Source organism: Tamandua tetradactyla, chromosome 2 (genome assembly GCF_023851605.1).
Source record: "Tamandua tetradactyla isolate mTamTet1 chromosome 2, mTamTet1.pri, whole genome shotgun sequence".
Lineage (NCBI taxonomy): Eukaryota > Metazoa > Chordata > Mammalia > Pilosa > Myrmecophagidae > Tamandua > Tamandua tetradactyla.
In genome coordinates, this window is record NC_135328.1 from 10,617,191 (window position 1) to 10,638,386 (window position 21,196).

Sequence of the window (21,196 nt, forward strand, 5' to 3'; positions counted from 1 at the left end):
GGACAGCTGGATCTGTCAATTACTGGTAGAATGGTTTTATAATAGTGAATTCATTTATTTCTCCTTGCTGTTCTATTAGTTATTGCCTTGCATAATTTGATGCTCTGTTGTTAGGCACATGCCCATTTAGGATTGTGAGGTCTTCTTGGAGAATGGACTCTTTTATCATTATGTAATGCCTCCTTCACCCCTGATAATTTTCCTTTGTCTGAAGTTTTATTTGTCTGAAATTAATATAGGTGGTCCAACTTTTTTTTATTTTATTAGTGTTAACATGGTATGCCTTTCTTCACTCCTTTACTTTTTTTTTTTTTCGTATGCTGTGTGGCAGGGGGTCACATTCCATTCTTTTTCCATTTGTGTATTCTTTTATTGTAGCACCATTTGTTGAATTTTTGTTTGTTTGGTTTTTTGTTTGCTTGTTTGCTTGTTTGGGATGTGCATGGGCTGGTTCACTTCTTTACTTTTAATCTTGTCCTTACTTCAAAACTAAGTTTCTTGTAGACAACACTGACAATCTCTGTCTTTTAATTGGTATATTTAGACCATTCACATTAAAGCAATTATAATACAGTTGGATTAATAGATACCATATTTGTAACTATTTTCTTTTGTTGCCCTTGTTCTTTGTTTCTTTTATTTTTGTCTTCCACTCTCTACCTTCTATGTGTTTTGTTTTGTTTTTTTGTTCTTTTTTTGCATGGGCAGGCACGGGGAATTGAACCCGGGTCTCCTGCATGGCAGGCGAAACTCTGTCTGCTGAGCTACCGTGACCCGCCCTGCCTTCATGCTTTTAACTAAGCATTTAATATGATTTCGCTTTCTCTCCTTTCTTACACACCAATTTTATTTCATCAAAATTTTTTTCAGCAGTTGCCCTAGAACTTGCAATATGCATTTCCAGCTAACTTACATCCACTTTTGCAGAGCAATATACTGCTTCATGAGTTAAAATATTCTAACTTAATTTATACCTTCTCTAATGCTCTTTCTTATTGTAGATAAAAGCTTCTGACATATCACTTTCCTTTTCTCTGAATGACTTCTTTTAATATTTCTTGCAAAGCAGGTCAGCTGGCAACAAATTCCCTCAATTTTTATTTGTCTGAGAAGGCCTTTATTTCTCCTTCATTTTTGAAGAATAATTTCACTGGATACAGATTTCTAGGTTAGTGGTTTTTTCTTTCAACCCTAAGTATTTCATTCTATTCTATTCCTGCTTGCTTGGATTGTGAAGAGAAGTTCAGTGTAATTTTATTCCTTGTTCCTTTATTGGTAAGGTGTTTCTTTTTCTTTTGCTTCTTTCAAGATTTTCTCTTTGTCTTTGATTTTCTGAAGTTTGAATATGATATGCCTATGTGTACATTTTTTTGGGTATTTATCCTGTTTGGTGTTCCTAAGCTTCTGGGTCATTAATTCTGGAAAATTATGAACCATTATTACTTCAAATATTTCTTCTGTTCTTTTTCTCTTTCTGGCATTCCCATTATGCATATATCATACATTTTGTAATTGTTCCATTTATATGCATTTTTGCTATAATAGTGCTCAGATTCTATATAAATAGATATTTTAATCTTTTGCTCCTTATATCACAAGCATTTTCTTGTCATTATATGCTCTTAATATTTACTGTTTATTATTGAAATATAACAATATCTAAAGTATCTAAATATATTGAGAATTGATCCAAGTTATCTTATAAACTTGAGTTTTGCATTTCCTTGAGAATCTCAGGTAAGGAGTTCTCCAATGGTCCACGATGAGAGCAGGCAGTGCAGAGGATACTATAGGGACCTCATGTCCCAGCACATAGTAGGTACTCAATGTTTGTTGAAATCTTGAATTTTCAGGACTCGAAGGAAATAACTAAAACTGAAGCAGCAGAAAAAGCAGCTGCTAATAGTGTCTGTTCAGAAGATACAATTAGACAACCTCCATGTGGAAAAAGTTGTGTTTTATCATTTTTCTTTTCTTTCTTTTCCCACGGTCCTTTAAATAAAAAGTAATGAATCTGTATCTGCTTAAAAGTATGGAAGTCACTTATTTTAGAAAACACAACTTTCTGAGTTTGAGTATAATGTTTCTGTACAATGTCCTGTCTCTTCAAGTTTTCATTTACTATTTATAATGTTGAAAAATGAAGATTTGTTAGATTATTTTAAAATTAGCATTTTATAACTCCTTTTGGGGTAGAGTCTTTAAAACACCGAAAAGTAAATTCAATTAGCCAAGCTATAATTTCCTATAATTTAGTTGAATATTCTTTAATACTTAAAATATCAAAGGAGAGATATATATATTATTGAATAATAAATATGATCCTATTTCTGCCTCCAAGTAGATAGCTTTTTTTTTAATAATTTTTTATTAATTAAAAAGAAATTACAAGAAACACAAACATCCGTAATATATGCTCATTCCATTCTACATATATAATCAGTAATTCACAATATCATCACATAGTTGCATATTCATCATCATGATAATTTCTGAGAACATTTGCATCAATTCAGAAAAAGAAATAAAAAGGCAACAGAAAAAAAAAACAAAAACAGAAAAAGAAAAAAAATTTTTACATACCATATTCCTTATCCCTCCCTTTCATTGATCGCTAGTATTTCAAACTGAATTTATTTTAACATTTTTTCCTCTATTATTTATTTATTTTTTTCCTGAATCTACTATGTGCTTTTATTTTTTTTCCAATTTTAAAAAATTTTTTTTAATTAATCAAAAAAATGAAAAGAAATTAACACAACATTTAGAAATCATTCCATTCTACACATGCACTCAGTAATTCTTAGTATCATCACATAGATGTATGATCATCATTTCTTAGTACATTTGCATCGATTTAGGAAAAGAACTAGCAAAACAGCAGAAAAAGATATAGAATGTTAATATAGACAAGAGAATTAAAATAATAATACTAATAAAATATATATATATATAAAAAGGAAAAAGAAAAAAACAAAAACAGAAGATACAAACAAACAAACAAACAAACAAAAACCATATTTCAGGTGCAGCTTCATTCAGTGTTCCAACATAGTTACATTACACTTAGATATTATTGTGCTGTCCATTTTTGAGTTTTTGTATCTAGTCCTGTTGCACAGTCTGTATCCCTTCAGCTCCAATTACCCATTATCTTACCCTGTTTCTAACTCCTGCTGGTCTCTGTTACCAATGATATATTCCAAGCTGATTCTCGAATGTCGGTTCACATCAGTGGGACCTTACAGTATTTGTCCTTTAGTTTTGGGCTAGACTCACTCAGCATAATGTTCTCTAGGTCCATCCATGTTATTACATGCTTCATAAGTTTAGTCCGTCTTAAAGCTGCATAATATTCCATCGTAGGTATACGCCACAGTTTGTTTAGCCACTCGTCTGTTGATGGACACTTTGGCTGTTTCCATCTCTTTGCAATTGTAAATAATGCTGCTATAAACACTGGTGTGCAAATGTCCGTCTGTGTCTTTGCCCTTAAGTCCTTTGAGTAGATACCTAGTAGTGGTATTGCTGGGTCGTAATCCATTCTGCCATTCTATGTCTTTTGATTGGGAAATTCAGTCCATTACCTTTTAGTGTTATTACTGTTTGGATAATATTTTCCTCTACCATTTTGGCTTCTGTATTATATATATCATATCTGATTTTCCTTCTTTCTACACTTTACTCCATACCTCTCTCTTCTGTCTTTTCGTATCTGACTCTAGTGCTCCCTTTAGTATTTCTTGCAGAGCTGGTCTCTTGGTCACAAATTCTCTCAGTGACTTTTTGTCTATAAATGTTTTAATTTCTCCTTCATTTTTGAAGGACAATTTTGCTGGATATAGAAGCCTTGGTTGGAAGTTTTTCTCTTTTAGTAATTTAAATATATCATCCCACTGTCTTCTAGCTTCCATGGTTTCTGCTGAGAAATCTACACATAGTCTTATTGGGTTTCCCTTGTATGTGACGGATTGTTTTTCTCCTGCTGCTTTCAAGATCCTCTCTTTCTCTTTGACCTCTGACATTCTAACTAGTAAGTGTCTTGGAGAACGCCTATTTGGGTCTATTCTCTTTGGGGTGCGCTGCACTTCTTGGATCTGTAAATTTAGGTCTTTCATAAGAGTTGGGAAATTTTCAGTGATAATTTCTTCCATTAGTTTTTCTCCTCCTTTTCCCTTCTCTTCTCCTTCTGGGACACCCACAACACGTATATTTGTGCGCTTCATATTGTCATTCAGTTCCCTGATCCCCTGCTCAAGTTTTTCCATTCTTTTCCCTATAGTTTCTGTTTCTTTTTGGAATTCAGATGTTCCATCCTCCAGTTCACTAATTGTAGCTTCTGTCTCTTTAGATCTACCATTGTAGGTATCCATTGTTTTTTCCATTTTTTCTTCTTTGTCCTTCACTCCCATAAGTTCTGTGATTTGATTTTTCAGATTTTCTATTTCTTCTTTTTGTTCAGCCCATGTCTTCTTCATGTCCTCCCTCAATTTATTGATTTGGTTTTTGAAGAAGTTTTCCATTTCTGTTCGTATATTCAGCATTAGTTGTCTCAGCTCCTGTATGTCATTTGAACTATTGGTTTGTTCCTTTGACTGGGCCATATCTTTAATTTTCCGAGCGTCATCCATTATTTTCTGCTGGTGTCTGGGCATTTGATCAGATTTCCCTGGGTGTGGGACCCGGCTGGTTGAAAGGTTTTTCTGTGAAATCTCTGGGCTCTGTTTTTCTTTTCCTGCCCAGTAGGTGGCACTTGTGGCGCTCGTCTGTCCGCGGGTCCCACCAGTAAAAGATGCTGTGGCTCCTTTAACTTGCCAATCCGAATCTCGCAGTCGGCCCGGGAAACCGCGCGTGGATGGGGGTGGGGGGGGGGTTGCTGGCCACCGCGGCTTGGGGGAGTGCTGGTCCAAATTGCCCAGCTGGCCTGAGACGCCAAGCGTGGCGGGAGGGCCCCGCTATCCAACGTTCCCAGTCAGACCGGGGAGCCACGTGCGTGGAGGGGATCCCAGTCGCCAGCCGGCCCGGCCGGGAAAACACGCGCCCCTCGGGTATCTCACCGCAGCGGATTCTCCCTGCCCATTCAGCCGTTCCAGAATGGGGTACGCTGTCTTTTTGGTCTCTGTCGTGGCTCCGGGAGATGTTTCGTATTGTTTCTGTTTCTTTAGTTGCTTTTCTGGAGGAGGAGCTAAGACCCGCGCGTCTTACTAAGCCGCCATCTTCTCCGGAAGTCCAAGTAGATAGCTTTTGATGGGTCATCTGCTTAGGAGAATGAGGAGGGAGGTCAGAGGTAGAGGGCAGAAGATCCTGCTACCTGGGCCATAAAACATTTATCTTGTTAAATTTGAAAGAACAGAAACCATACAAAGTATGCTCTCTGACCACAGTGGAGTTAAACTAGGAATTAATAACAGAAAAATAGCTAGCTTCCCCACCCCTTTACCCCCCCACCCCCCACCTCTCCACTCCTCCACCCCCTACCTCTCTATCCCTCCACCCCTCTACCCCCTACCCCTCCACTCCTCCACCCCCCACCTCTCCACCCCTCCACCCCTCCACCCCTCCACCCCTCCACCCCTCCACCCCCTACCTCTCCACCCCTCCACCCCTCCACTCCTCCACCCCCTACCCCTCCACCCCTCCACCCCCACCCCTCACCCCTCCACCCCCCTACCTCTCCACCCCTCCACCCCTCCACCCCCTACGTCTCAACCCTTCCACCCCCTACCCCTCCACCCCCCACCCCTCCACCCCCCTACCTCTCCACCCCTCCACCCCTCACCCCTCCACCCCCCACCCCTCTACCCCTCCACCCCCCTACCTCTCCACCCCTCCACCCCTCCACCCCCCTACCTCTCCACCCCCCCACCCCTCCACCCCCTACCTCTCCACCCCTCCACCCCTCCACCCCTCCACTCCTCCACCCCCCTACCTCTCCACCCCTCCACCCCCCACCCCTCCACCCCCCACCCCTCCACCCCCCACCCCTCCACCCCTCCACCCCCCCACCCCTCCACCCCCGGTTCTCAGGGACCTGCTAGGTACCTCGGCTAGATCCCCGCAGCGCCCTGCTCTGGAGGAATCTCTACCATCCACCCACCCCACTCAGCTCTGAACACTGCACAGGGCTTCCCCTGCACAAGTTGGAGGCCGAGCCCCTTCCAATTGCCATGTGTCTCCAATGGTATATTTAGGAGGCTCTGGGCCTTCCTTTCTTGTTTTCTTCTTTTCCTAGCAAAACAGGAGTTCAAGGTGTGTCCCCCCCCCTTCCCCTCCGTCCATGGTAGCGGGTTCTTCTGCCCTCTACCTCTGCCCTCCCCCAAGAGCCTGTTCCCCTCTCTCCCAGGGGGGCCGCCCTGGGACTCCTTCCCATTGGCTGGGCCGGGGTTTCGGGCCTTGCCAGTGGGAGGTGGGCTGCTCCGGCTAACCTCCCTTGCTGCCTCTGACCTCTTCTGTCCTAACTTGAAGGAATTATTTTTCTTAACAGGGGGGTAAAAAAAATAATCGGGTGAAGGAAAATGAAATCCCTCTTCTTCCACTTTATAAGACGTATTAGAAAGATTTTAAATATTTTTCCAACTGTTCAACCACTGGTAGGGTCAGGCTGTTCTCCCTGACATTCTCTTTGCGCCCTCTCGCCTTGGGACCTGCGAGACAGCCCATGGGGCGGGGCGAGGGGCGGCGCTCACCTGTCCTCAGGTGCGCCTGTGCGCGCCCAGAGGCCGGAGACGGCGCCTTAAATTAAACAAAATGGAGCAGGTCATCTTCCTGGGGCCCCTTCCTCTTCTCTTAAAGGGTTCATATTCCCGGTGCTTATGTATAGGCTGCTCCTGGGGGAACACACTGGACGGAGTGTTACTCATGTTTGCCACGGGAGTGGGCGCCCGAGGTCCCTATGAGAGAGAAAGGAAAACAGAGTCTGTGCACCAGGGTTTCTCGGCCTCGGCGGCGCCGTAGACATGTGAGGCGGTAATTCTTTGTTGCGGAGCCTCTTCGGGGCTTTTTAGGTGGTTTAGCAGCTTCCCCGTCCTCTGCCCGCTAGATGCCGGTCTTAGCCCCGCCCCCAGCACGACAATAACAATTGCCTTCAGACTTTGCTCACTGTCCCCCGGTTGTTAAAACTGCTGCTCTGCGCTAACTACATGCCTCGAAAATAAATTGTGTTTTATGTCAGTAATATAAACATAGTAGAGAAATTTAAGTATTAAAAAGTGGGGAATTTTTCCCCTTAAATTTCACATGGTTGCCAGCATACTTTATAATAAAATGTGTATCCTGCATTTTCCTCTGAAGTGTATTAAGTAATTACATTAATATATGCATTTACTTTGATGCATGCATGTGTTAGTACTGTCACTTCCTCTCCCCCATTCTGTTTGCCGCCTCTTAATGAAAATCAGCTTCTGAGCCTTTTACATCTGGTGGGAGCCAGATCAAAGGACAGACCTTGCAGGGTTGGGGATAACGAGTGGGGGCTACGCTGGGTGGAGCCTTCTTGAGCCCCGGGGCATAAGCAAGTAATGATTCTCCAGCTTTCTGGAAAATTGTAAATCATCTCATAGTCACTTATTAGTGGGCAACATTTTTGTATGTTTGGTTAAATAATTGTGTGCATCTGAATCTGACTATTTCTTCTGTATTCAACATTTGGGCATGTAGTGATTAGAACATGAAACTTGATCCTCTGAAATGCATGTGCCTACATATATGTCATTTATATTCTTTCCTAGCTGTGGCTTCTTTACATCTGAGGTAGTGCTTTCTGACCTGTGGCCAGAGACCTATAGAGCCTTTTAATAGCTGCCGAGGACAGAACCTGCTGAAAGATTCTGCCTAAGTTGCGCCATGAGAAACACTTTATCATTGAGGTTTGAAAGCAGCTTGGCTCCATTACTTATAGCCTCACATAGAAATTCTGTCATTATAGGCTTAGAAATGCATTCCAAATTGGTAATGCATTTGATGGGATGTACTAAAGGTTTAATTGTGCCCAAGATGAAGGAGGAGAGTAAAATTGGCATGAATCTCAGTAGGTCTTGGATTGATGGTTTTAGCCCAGTGGTAAGGAGATGTGCTAGAGTTTTACATCAGGCTGCCACAAGCGCCGTTCTGACTGTGCTTTGCACACATCCCTTCGTGTCTGGCTTAACAGTTATGATCTTTGCACTTGTTTAGTGCTTTGTTGTATGATCCCAAGTCCCTCGGCACGGGTATTCTCATTTGATCTCTTCTGTGATATTTCTTCATGACTCAAAAGCAACATATCCCAAACCGCATCTTTCTTTCAGAACCACCATTCCCTGCAGCCTGCGTGCCTGGGATCACCTCCCAGCTGTGTGACCTCACCTCCCTGCTGGGTGACCTTGGACAGGTTACTGAACCTCTCTGTCTTCAGGTTCTCAACTGTAAATGTGGGGATCATGATGATCCCTCCCATATTAGAAAATTAATACTGGAAATGGTAATAAATAGACCTAGGCACTTACTAAACACCCAGGATCATTAATTGTGGTTATTATTATTTTAAAACTCTTTCAGCTTTGGGCAATGCCAAAACCCAGTCACCAGGCTTAAAGCCATCATCTTCAAACTATGGGGATTCTACCTTGATGTGTCTCTTGGGTTTGTGCCTTCCTGTCCATTCCACGTCGACCTTCTTAGCAAGGATGGATTCTACACTAGTTCTCTAAGAACTTGTCCAGTCCCGGCTTCCTCATCAATTGTCACTAAAAATAGCCATATTACTGTTCTGAAATCACTTCCATTTTATATTTTTTCAGCTTCAAAAGCTACGATAGCTCCTAATGATAAAGTAACACACATCCCAATCCTGCTGCCTTGTTTTCTTAGTTTTAGTTTTATTTTTGTCTTTGAGTTTAAAAAATAATGTAGTGTAGTAAAGCATACCTCTTGTAGAGTGTACAACTTTTAAGTTCACTGAATTTTTCCATACATATAAATTCCAGTAACTCTTAACCAGATTGTATTTGTCAAGGTTTCTCCAGAGAAATCGAACCAGCAGGTTATAAATATTATGAGTTTTATTGTAGGAATTGGCTCGCATGACCATGGAGATTGGCAAGTCTAAATTTTGTAGGACAGGCCAGAAGTTGGAAACTGGATGAAAGGTACACTGAATCTCTGGGAGAAACTGTAAGCTGGAAAAACCTATGAAGGTGAAGATAAAATCCCCAGGAGAAGCCGGCTGGCTGAAGAAAGTTGAAATTCCTCTTTCTGACTGCTGAAATCTCCAGTTCTTGCTTTATGGCCTCAAATTCATTGGATGTAGAGAGTTCCTTCATTGCTGAAGAGAGTCATCTTTGTTGTTGTAGATGCAATTTGCTCTAAATACAGCCAACTGACTAATGATTTATACCCATCCACAAAATATTCTCTTAATAGCAATCAAGCCAGTGCTTGCTTGACCAAACGATTGGACACCATAATTTAGCCAAGTTGACACCTGAACTTTATGATCACACGGATCAAGACATTGGACCAGCCCCAAGGAAGCACTGTGGGCCCCTTCGCAGTCAGTACCCCCTGCCAGCCCCCACATAACTCTGCTCTGACCATGAAGATCCAGCACAGTTGTCCTTGAACTTCTCAAAACTAGGAGGACACAATATTTTCTTGTGTCTGATGTTTTTCTTTCACTCATCATTTTGTCCCAACTTCATTCAGGCTGTTATTTTGTATCAGTCATTTGTTCTTTTTTTATTGTTGAATAGTGTTCCAGTGAGTGAAAATACCATGAAGCAGCTGGGAACATGTTGGTGCCTTTCTTTTGGTGAATAAATGCACTTATTTCTCTTGGATAAATATCTAAGTGCAGACTTGGTGGGTCGCAGGCAGGTTATGTTTCTTGTCCTATATAAAAAAATTATGGCCATAATTTTTTTTCAAGCTTCACTCAAGTCTGATTTCCACACAATGAAATACACCCATTTTTAGTATACAGTTTGATGAGTGTTGGCAATTTTATACAGTCATTTAATTACCACCATAGTCAAGATATAAAACATTTCCGTCATAGCTCCCCCCAGAAAAATTTCTTATGGGCCTGTTGAAGTCAACAACCTTCTCTCCGAGCTGCCCTTAGAAACCATGGTACCTTCGATCACTATAATTTTGCCTTTTCTAGAGTTTCCCGAAGACAGAATTATGAGATCTTTTGTGTCTGACTCCTTTCATTCAGCCTAATCTGTGATGTCGTCAATATCGTGCCACTGCTGTCAGAAAGCAAAATGGTACAGACACTTTGGAAAGCAGTTGGTCTGTTTATTATTAAGATAAATATAAATTTACCGTATGACTGCACGATAAAAACGTATGTCCATACGCAGTATGTAAATGTTCATAGCAGAATTATTCGTAACAGGTCCAAACTAGAGTCAACCCACTTCGCCATGAACTTGTCTTTAAACTTTGGTACATACATGCTGTACATACTACTCAAGGATAAAAAGGAATGAACTGCTGATGCAGGCAATAATATGGACTAATTTCTTGTCTCATTTTTAAAATAGTTTTTTCTTTCTTTTTCAATTAAACCAGAATAAATGGTTATAATAATGAGTCAAACAGTAGAGTGGGATAGAAAGAAAGGATGAAGAAGTCTTCCTTTTCCAATCACACTACCTGAGCTCAACTGATCAGTGTTAATAGCTGGTAAATCTATTTTCACATTGTTTTGCAAAACACACACACAGAGGCTTTCCCTCTTTTGATTAAAATGGGACTCTATAACATCCATTACCTCACAACTTGCTTTCTTCATGTAGAAATCAGTAGATTTGGATCTAACTCCTTATTTTTGATAGCATCAAGTTTACTTATCTATTCCTATTTTTGCTTGGCTTTGCTGGGAAAACTGCTGCGCTAACTATCAACGGACCTCTACCCTTACGTGCTGAAGCTCTGATTTCTGTAGGAGAGGCAAACTCCTACAAGTGGAGCTGCCACAGGGTCACTTCTGAAATTCACACTATAAGTAACACATGTGAAAGTAGCTCTTTATCCACAACTTTGCAGCACGGGGTGTATGTGTCAGGGTTCCCCAGAGACACAGAACTGACAGGATATGTACGTATTGTAAAGAGATTTGTTATAGGAATTGGATCATTCCACTATGGGGATTGGCAAGTCCAAATTCCATGGGGCAAAACAAGTTGGAAGTTTCAAAGAAGGCAATTGTGAAATCTGGTATGTCTGAATTCTATAGGGCAGGTCTCTAGTTGGAAACTCCAATGAAGGTGAAGTTGTATTCCCTAGGAGGAGCTGAAAAAGAGACAAAAAAAATCTTCTTTCTGACTGTTGAGATCCTCAGTTCTCACTTTAAGACTTCAAACTCCCCTCATTACTGAGGGTAATTTCCTTTGTTGATTGCAAATATTGTTAGCTGTAGATGCAATAAATTGACTAATGATGTAAATCTACAAATTATCCTCACAGTCACGACCTAGCCAGTGCTCACTTAACTAATTCACTGGACATCAAAACTTAGCCAAGTGAACAGGTGAACATTGGGTGTTATTATTGTCATTCATTTTTGCTACTGCTTTCTTTTTGGTGTAACAGAAAGTTGAACACATTTTCACCTACATTTGTTGGCTGCTTTCATTGCCTCTTTAATGAATTGCCTGCTTATTATATCACTTGTCCGTTTTTCTATTGGGTTCTCCTTTATTTTCTTGCCAATTGGTGGGAGTTCTGCATATTTAAATATGCTGTAAATATTTTGCCATGCCATTTAAAAAATTTTATTTGAGTTTATCTGTTAATATTCCTTTATGGCTTGTAGTTTTCCCTCATCATGGGATTTATTAATAATCTTCTAATACTTGTATTTACTTTTCTTTTAAATTTGGATGTTTAATTCACCTATATTAAGATAGCCAAGTATGGCAAAACCTTAATCTCACTGGTTTGAATTGTTACCTTTATCACATATCTATTTCCGAATACTTTATTTTAGTACACTGATTTTTTTTTCATGTGCCAGTGACTTACTGCTCTGATCTGGGTAGTGTTATAGCAATATTTATCATCTATAAAGAAAACCCAGGGCTGGGGAAAGCCTGCACTTTGGATTCTGGGAGAACTTCATTCAGACTTTGAGGCCACTGGAAATTGTGTGATTCTGAGAATCTGGGTTTAAATCCTTTTGTATAATTTGTCCCCCCAAAGGGGAAAAGGTCCCTCCAACATCTTAGGAGCGGTTGTCCAATGAATGAGATGATGTGCACAAGAACTGGGCAGTGGTCTCCAAGAAGCCAGTGTCCCTTTATCTTTTTCCCACGTGGCGCACATCTGCCCTCCGTTCACTGGCAGGAGATGGAGTTTGCAGGTTTAGAGATGTTTTTTCTTAAAAAGCCCGGAGTCCCTATCCTCCCAGCCCACTTTCCGCATTGTCGCCTCACTGCTGTTTTTTTCTGAAATTCTATTTGGTATTCAGCCCTTTTTCCTCCCTGGATAAGGTCGGGGGGGTCTTTCTTCTCATGTCTACATGGGAAAAATATAAACAGAAGGAAGCCAGATTAAGGACTACGAAACTAAAAAAGTTTGCAACTCTCTCTCCAAGTAGAACATTCCCACAAAGAGTAGAGTTTATCTAATGATCAGAGAAGCGACGTAGACCTTGGAGGCAGATTTTGCTGGAGTGTAGCATCATTTAAGTTGTATTACTGTCTAAAGAAATACTACATGAGAGTGTCCTTTCACAGGAAGATTGGAATATGATTAACACCGTTTATTAGCAATGAAAAACAAAGCCGTGTTGTTGTTGTTTTCTCTCTTGTCTTGCAGGCGTGTTCTCACACAAAAACATACTGCGCACCGGGAGCCGGAGAGAGCTGTTCCGACAATGCCGAAAACCCTCCATGCGCTCTTGCCAGATCCTGCGCTGGAATTTAATGGCCTCAGCCACGCTGGCTTGTCTGCGCACTTAACCTGAGCACGCCTGCGCTCCGCTCCTCACCTGCATTTCTCCTTGGCGAGTCCCCTCGTTCTGCCTTTCCTGCTGCCGAGCTGCCTTCTCTGGTCAGCCATCTCCTGTTCCCATTTCTCAATCCGCCTGCCCTCTGTTTTCTGATGGCGCCTCCTTCATAGTATTGTAGCCTCTTCCCTGATATTAAACAAATATCTGGGGGAAAAAATAGACCCAGCGTGTCCTTGGAGTGTTTATTTCCAGGCGTTTATCTTTCGGCATCTTGGTATTTCGTGTTGCTTGTCTTCTAGAGCTAGTTTATAATAATTATCTGTGTTTGCTTTTTATTAATAAGGTGGTGACAAAGGAAGACTGCTGTGGGTGGATAAAGTCGACCACCAATGGGGACGCCAGTGCGGGGAGCTTGCCTGGCTTCCCCTCCCCTTCTCTGCTCACGGGGTACGGGTGGGGGGGGTCTCTCGGGAAGCCCGTATTTCCTCAGGGTCCCCCACCCCAGGACAGGAGGAGGAGCTCAATTAAATGCCCCCCCCCCCCAAATCCTGGGTACTGGCCTGAGATCCCACTTCAGAGGTCCCTCAAAATACAGCTTGAAGCTGAGAGTATTTGCTCTGATTAGCCTCACAGAATATTTCCAAATTATTACTCCTAAAAGGTAGGGACTTGATGTTGAAAAAAAATTCATTCTAGGATGAGGTTGTCTTTTACTGCAGGAATCAAGGAAATACTATTTAGGTGCCTTTGGGAAAAAGGCTCTGGTAACGCCTTACTAGTTTACTATTCTTGTTTTTTAGTTTTACTTTTATTTATTTAACACAGAAAAATTAGTAAATAACAAATCCATATGATTCATTTTTATTTTAATTTAACTATTACGTGTCTGACTTTGTCAAAGGTTTCTCATTTGGAAAACAGGAGAATTAGTTTTAATTCCAGGTCTACCATGGACTCTCTGAGAATTCGTGCAGTGCAAACCGAGGATGTTTGCACGGCTTATGCGTGCATCCATGTGGGAGTGCACTGGTGTGTGTGTGTGTAGGAGAACCTGCCTCACTGTGGGAGGCGGCCAGATGGAAACGAGATTACTAGGACAACCCCTTAGCATAGTCTCCAGCAAATCATAATGTTAATGATGAAATAATAATACTGCTAATAGAAATCCAAAAATTTTTCAGTAGCTTGTGCTTATGAATGTATCTACTTATTTTCCTGTAAACTTCTAGGCACCATATGTCTCTTGGAAACAGGTCCCTGTAGATGAATCAAATTATAGTCACATTATGTCTGGAGCCAAAATAAGCTACCAGGATACTGTAGTTCTTGGTTTCTTTGTATCTCTCTTTCTCTGTCACTCTCTTGATATATACATTTTAGGGTCAATTCCTATGCTTCCATCGACAAAAGCTTTTCTTTCAGTTCTTAGATCTGGATATTTATGAAGATAGCATTGTTATTAGTGGGCCCTGTGCCAAACACTCAATGATGGGTTTACCAGTTAATCCCACTGAACAGTCTGAGCACAGCTCCTGTAAATCTGGGAATGTGGACCCAGGGGATGAGAGATCTTATTGGGAAAGGAACTGATTGTCTCTTCTTTGACAGCATGGTGGAGGAATTTGGGAAACATTTGCATAACTCTAATGCCTTGAGGGCATTATTTTGGAAAGTTCGTGACTAACTTGGTAGGGGGGTTCAGTATTGCCTTCTGTGGGTCGCATGAGTTTTTGGAAGTCTTTAATGAAGCTAACTGAAGCAGAACAAAGTCTTGTCTGTCCCTCTACAATTGTACCTGTTCTTCCATCTTCTTCCATCCCTGTCCGTAATGTTGTGATTTGGGTTCCTGGGTATTTCGCTAACTGAATGGTATTGCACACCACATTCATCCAAATCTTCTCTCACTGAAAGTCAAAAGATGAGCCGTGTCAGGGATTGAATCGTGTCCCTTACAAAAGTCATGGCAGGCCCCATCCTCGGGTCTTGTGGGTGTGAACCCATTTGTAAATAGGAACTTTGAATATGTTATTATTTGAGGTACGCCAAAGGAAAATTAGGGTGGGCCTTCATTCAATATGGCTGAACTTCTTACACACAAAGGAAGTTAAATACAGAAATAGGAGCTACAGGTTGCAGCCCGAAGTTGCATGTCATCAGAACCTGGAAGAAAACGAAGACACCACGATGTGCATTGCTATGTGATGGAAAACCCAAGGGACCTGAAGATTTCTGGCTAGTCAGAAGATACTGACCCTGGGAGGAAGCTAGCCTACTAGCCTCTGAAACTGTGCACCAATAAATTCCTGTTGTTCAGCCAACGTATTATATGGTATTTGTTTTAGCAGTCGAGAAACTAAGACAGGAAGTATTTTGTGCAGCAATCAAGAACCTCTCAGTTTCAGATTTAGGACCAAATTGCTAGATGGAGATAAGGAGATCATAATGATTAGATTTTCCAGGACTTTCCAAACGTCCCAATGTATACTTGGGCCAAATACTTGAATGGAAGCGGAAAGTTTCACTTAGTTGGTACCAAAAATGCAATCACCTGGAAGGCACAGAGCAGCCCAAGTTTTAGGCTTATAATTTTAACTTTAGATTTGCAGGGAAGCAAAACCTAGAAGTCCATGCACAATATAGTTTGAATAAACAGGACTTCAACATATTAGTTGTGAAAAAAATAAATCACCTTCATAATGCTCAAAATCACAATATGTTGTGTTGTTTAAATTTCTCTTGTCTCCAAATTGGCTACATAGATGGTGATTTCTTTTCTTGGTTTTGTCTCTTTGAAAGTTTTCACATAACCGAGCTGGGTGGTGAGAGGAGAAAGTCCTTGCAGTGATTTCTCTCCATCTTCTGCTGGTTCCCAGCCTTACCTGTCTTTGAGATGTTGTAATTCCAGGTCAGGAAATGGAGCCCTCAGATACGGACCATGTTAGAACTAGAACCAACCAAGGAAAAGCATCACACAAAACGAAACCTAAAAGATTATTTGATGGATGGAGTAAACATTGTCCTCTCTCCTGCCAGCTTACAGGAAACCAGTGGGATGGATTCATTAAAAGTGCTTGCAAACAGAGTTCCCTAAGCAGCCAGGACTCTTTCTGCTCATTCCCAATAGGGTTCTAGTTATCCCTCTCCTTCTGGCCCCTTTTCTTCTTGGATGTAGCAAACTTAAAATCTAAAGGCTGAGGAGAGAAGATAAATAGGGGAACTTTAATTGTTTTTAATTAAAATATTTCAGAAATATTTCAAAAACATAGTTGATCAAGGAACTTGATAAAAATCCATTAAGGCACCCAATGGAATTATAGATGAAATGTTTGTGTACAGTATAGGGCTTTTCAACAGGGCTGCACTGGAAATCCTTCTGTCATCTGAAACCTATTTTTAGCTGCCGGTGAGACCTGATTTTATGCACCTGCAAGATCATACAGAGAAAGGTTTCATTTGGAAATGCACTCTCAACCTCCAATGTATTAAAGAGTACAGAATGTTTCTGTACTATCCTGGTTAATGGAGTCACCGCAAATGGTTTCACTGCCACTTTAGAAAGAAAAACTAACATAGGAGAATAAGGAAAGAAAACACGTGTTTAGTCCAGGTTTACATGGTTTAGTTAAAACTACTGCAAGAGAGTGACTTTGTAATAGAGACTTGCATGGAACTTCAGTGGACAGAACTTCCATTGCAATAAATGGCCTCCTTTCTTATTACTGCAACCCTTCCGTTCTAACCCAGTCTTCATTATGAACTTCAGGCTTCTGCAGCCACTTGCCCATCATACTATATCCTGAGTCCAAACTCCTCAGCTCCCATTTAAGGACTCCTACTACTTGACTCAGCCCTTGTCACTGCTCCCTCTGCCCCATTTCCATACACAACACCTTCATTGGGTCCCACTGATCTCTTTGTTCTCGAACCATTTCTTGTTTGGCTTTGAACTTGGTTCAAAATTAGGTTTAGGATTGCAATTTTCATTATTCATCTCCCATGGGTATGATCACAGTGAGGCAAGTTCCTCTCCCTGCCCTGTGATTATTGCAGGACCTCCAGCTTTCTGAGATCTCTATGCTAATTGTGTCTGCCAGGACTCCCTCTCTATCCATTTCCTCCACATAGGGTTTCCCTATTGTTCCTTGATTCTTAGTCTTCACCCAAATGCTTCACAGTCTCCTTGCTCATGCAGACCTGTGCTTTTCACTCAGATGCACCTGCTCTGCAATTCATCAACATGTTACCTTCCATTTCTACCCTTAACCAGCTGGGACATCAGTCCCACTGAGAGTTCATGACTTCTCTGAGATAGCATTTGCCTCTTGTTCTCTTTCATGTTCATAATCTGTGCATTGTAGTTGTAAGAGGTGAGGTCAGACATTTTTATGTCAATTCCCCTTTCCCAGTTATTTGTTCTGTGACTCCTTCTCCATAATAATTCCTAGTCAGACAGTGGTTCCTTTGCCCTGATTCCTTTAAACCTTACTGTAATTGACAGTTTTCAATGGAGGATTGGAAAATGCTGATTAAATCTGCAGCCAACAAGAAGCCGGGGTAATCTACGAGATGTTGGTTTATATCAGTAGAACTTCATAGGCTGGAGTAATCAGTAAACCCTAATATGATGAAATTGAGGACTTAGAAAAGTAAACTCCCACTCTTAGATCTACAAACACCCCCATACAAATTCAGGATGGGAGCTCTTGTTTGAGTTACACACCCTGTGAAAATAGTATCCTCTGGAGATTTTAGATGCTTCTAAAGTCCTTTTTACTTTCCAGAATGACATAAGTTGGCAGGGATCATTAATGTTAAGTGGCAGCAATAAAATCTTAGTGGAAAATTTACTGAACTACTGAGTTACGTTCTAGCAGCTCTCCTTATAAGGTCCTCAGAATATTTTTGTGCATGCAGAAGAGAATCCTCCAGGAGGTGGAAGGTGTCACAGAACCATGCTTAATGACCCTCAGCTGTAGATGCGAGAATTTCACTTGAAAAAGAAATAATTTGTAGGGAAGTGAGAGCTCCCTTCAAATATTTGAAGGCAGATCACGGAAGAGGGAGGGGAAAATCAGGGTGGGCTGGAACCCAATGGAAGACCACTGACTAACAGTGGAATATGACCCATTTGTGGATGAATTATCTTCCCATCCCACAGGTGTCTGAGGAGGGCCTGAGTGGCAGCCTGCAGGGGCCCTGAAGGGCTTCCTCTACCAATAAAGGGGAGTGTGGGTTCTGTGCCAAGATCTGGACTAAGCGTATCCCTCAATCACCACATTTAATCTGCAAAATGGCCTGATTTCATCTCCGTCTTGCAAATGGAGAAATTTAGGCTTGGGGAAATGAAGTAATTTGCCACAAGATGCAGAGCCAATAAGGGCCAAAGTGGATTTAACATACAGCCTCACTTTTTACCACGATCTTGAACTTGTATTGGAATCTTCAATAGCTTGTTGTGCCAGGAGATTATGGGATCCCATGAGACTATGATTAGACTGTGTGGACTTTTTGGAGAAACTAGATAAAAAGCAGTAGAACTTCATTTTATAACATTTCAGTACAGTGGAATGGTGGTGTTGCTTGTATTTTAAAAATAGCTCTATTGAGGTTCATGGTAGGCTGAATTTTGTACTTTTGTGTGGTTGTTTGGAGCTCTGGACTCTAGACAAATCATGTCCTCAAACTTAATCTGTTTCTGTGGGTATGATCTCTTGTAAGTAGGACCTTTTAATAAAGTTACTTCGGTTAAGATGTGGTCCAGCTCAGTCAGGATTGGTGTTAACCTTAAATCTGGAGGACTAACAGAGAAGGCCACAGAGAGAGAAACCGCAGGGAGAAGCTGAAACTGAAAGTTGAAAGAACCCAAAAGAGAAAGAAGATGTGATCATGTGCCTTGCCATGTGATGGAAAGCCAAGGACTGCAGGATGACCAGCAACCAGCACCAGAATGTCAAAGCTTTGGGAAGAAAGCATCATCTTGTTGACACCTCAATTTTGGCCTTCTAGCCCCCAAAACTGTGAGCCAATAAATTCCCACAGTTTAAGCCAACCTATAGTCGGGTATTTGTTTCAGCAGCTGGGAAACTAAGCCAGGGTATAATTGGCTTGCAATAAACTCCACATTTAAAATATAAACAATTTGAAGAGTACTGACATATGTATATATGTGAAACCATCACTATCACCAAAATATGAAGATATTCATCATTCCCCAAATCTCCTCCTGCACTTTTGAATCCTTTCTCCCTTCTTCCTGTCTTCCCTATTCTCTCCACCCTAGGAAATCATTAATCTGCTTTATCACTATAGATGAGCCTGTATTTCCTAGAGTTTATATAAACGGAATCATACAATATGTACTCTTTGTCTGACATCTTTCATGAAGCATGATTATTCTAAGATTCATTCATGTTTTGTTATCAATAGTTGGATCCTTATTATTGTTAAGTACTATTACACTGCCTACTGTGGTTTGTCAGTCCATTCAGGGCAATCTTTTTGGACATTATGGCACCTGGTTTCTGGTCTCCACTGCCACTCATTGGGTGTATTCCTACCTGGTGGATTAGAATTGGCATCAAGGGCTTCTAAGTTCTCATAGAATGCTGTGATTCTAATAGATACCGCCCGCAGGGTCCTGTTGTGGTTGGCCTCGCTGGGGAAGATGTAGATGAACTCTGCTGGGGATTGAATCATGTCCTCCACAAAGACTTATAAGCATGAACCCATTTGTAAATAGGATTTTGAACTATTTTTAGTTAAGGTGTGTACTTATTTGTGAGTAAGATCTTGAAAAATACTTTTAGATGAGGCCAAATTGAATCAGGGTGGACATGAATCCATATGACAGGAGTCCTTGGATGCAGAAGAAATTGGATGCAATCTGCCTGTAGAAGCCAAAAGTCAGAAGAAGCCAGAGAATAAGGCAGACCACCATGTGACAAAGGCAGAGATGCAAGCCAAGGAAGACCAAGGATTATCAGCAAGCCAGCACTAGAATGCTACAGACTCCAGGAGAAAACATGGCCTGTCGAGAACTTGGTTTTGACTTCTAGCCTCCAAAATCATGAGACAATAAATTTCTGTTGTTTAAGTCAACCCATTCTGTAGCATTTTCACAGTGGTACTGGCAGACTAAGACAGGCTCTTTGAATGTGTTGTCCACAGGTTGAGGTTCAGAGGAAATGCTGATCATTGTGGACCTTCCCTGTGGTCTGGATTTAATACCATATGGATTTGAAGCACAGGTGTCAAACGACTTGGATTCAACCCCAGGATCAGGCATTTACCAGTTGCATGATCTTGGCCACTCTGTTTAACTTCTCTGTGCCTTGATTTTCTCAACTATAAAATGGGCATAAATGGTTCATCACTCCTAGGGTATGTGAGGATTAAATGAGGTCATACCTTGAAATCACTTAGAGCATGACACAAATGGAGGTCCCGTTGTGGTCTACTGTTATTTTAGGTATGCATATCCAAAGAGTCAGAAGCTTTGGGGACAAGTCCTCTTGCTTCTTGTGTGTTAGGGCTTTGCCTCAAAGAAAGGGGATTTCAGTGGAATCAGGATGCTTAAAGTTTGGGGTATTTGATTAGCAATCCAGGGCTATGCTGTCTCAGGAGATGTATCTCTCCAAAAGATAAGCAATCCTTAAAAACTGGCAATGAAGACAGATTAGTGCAGGGTTTTGATGGGTCTGTAGATTTCACTTGCCTTGGGAAGCCCAGCTCAGCCCCATGTAATCCTACCATCATGCATGCCTGGGTGATTGCACACTGATTGCCTGAGGACTTGGTTCATTTATAAAATTGTGTGTGCCAGGAGAAGCAATTAAAGAATGTGCATTTTTCTCCTTGATTGGCTGATTAGCTCCATGAAGCAGTTGAGTTTGGAACAGAAGACTTTTTCTAACCCAACTGTTAGATTTTAAAGGTGGGAAATAGTCACTGAAATTGTTCGTAAGAAAAAGCAGGTTCCCACATTGTCAAATGAAGGTACCACTTGTGACTTTGTGGGAATTTTATCGTTAGTATTTAAACCATAATTAAACATTAATCTCAATATTGTCTTCATTTAGCTTTACTTTTTAGTCTGTGCATTTTTAATAAACCCACAAGTTTAACTTTCCCTTTGTGTGATATCTTTTAGCATGGCTAAGAAAGTTCTTTTCTAGCTTCCTGTGGATTGTATGTGAACTTCTAGCATAGTAATGTTTTTACATTTGTTTAATATTATTTATTCATATTAGCTGTTTAATA

The 21,196-nt window shown here is 41.1% G+C and overlaps 1 protein-coding gene across 8 annotated transcripts in view; it reads left to right on the forward strand.

Annotated features, from left to right (window-relative positions):
• The window catches only part of SHC3 (SHC adaptor protein 3), a 238,360-nt gene that overhangs the window by 134,393 nt on the left and 82,771 nt on the right, over positions 1-21,196 (forward strand). For 7 of the 8 annotated variants that reach the window (XR_013167295.1, XR_013167294.1, XR_013167290.1 and 4 more), the window contains one exon: positions 12,805-13,129. The exons of the other annotated variant lie outside the window; for it this stretch is intronic. The gene's annotated coding sequence lies outside the window, so the exon portion shown is untranslated. Of the gene's footprint in view, positions 1-12,804; positions 13,130-21,196 lie in introns of those variants that run through there. 8 annotated transcript variants of the gene reach the window in all.